Raw genomic sequence first — 488 nt, 5'->3', positions numbered from 1 at the left:
GAGAGCCAGTCACCACTCATGTTGTTCGCTTCTGCTCAAAAATCATATATCACAGCACCGGAAACGGTTGGCATTGCAGTCTTGGTTTTTTGCTGTTGGTGTCTGCTGTGTGTAGGTGGACAAGGCCAGGGGGTGGCTGGGCTCCCTCTCTTCCCCTCCGAGGGGGAGAGGGGAGCCTTGCGACCCCCCAACTCAGCCTTTGGCTAGAATTAGGTCAGCATTTGGAGTGTGTGCTGTGAAGAAAGAGATTCACAGCACCTGAGGTAAGAGGGAGGAGGCTAGGCCTTCTTTCCCCACCCCCCTGCAGCTGCGGGACGCTTGGGACAGGGCATAACTGAACCGAGCTGCCTGTGGCCAAGGCTAGGGGGCTTTTTTTCCCCCCACTGCATTTAGGCTGGTGGGGGGTGGATTTTGAGGCTCAGCACTTGAGCAGAGCCAAGTGGACGGGCTGATAAAATCAGCTCGGTGCTTGGGAGAAGAATCCCAGG

Source organism: Lepidothrix coronata, unplaced genomic scaffold (assembly GCF_001604755.1).
Source record: "Lepidothrix coronata isolate B3197 unplaced genomic scaffold, Lepidothrix_coronata-1.0 Scaffold130, whole genome shotgun sequence".
Lineage (NCBI taxonomy): Eukaryota > Metazoa > Chordata > Aves > Passeriformes > Pipridae > Lepidothrix > Lepidothrix coronata.
This window is presented reverse-complemented; position numbering follows the sequence as displayed.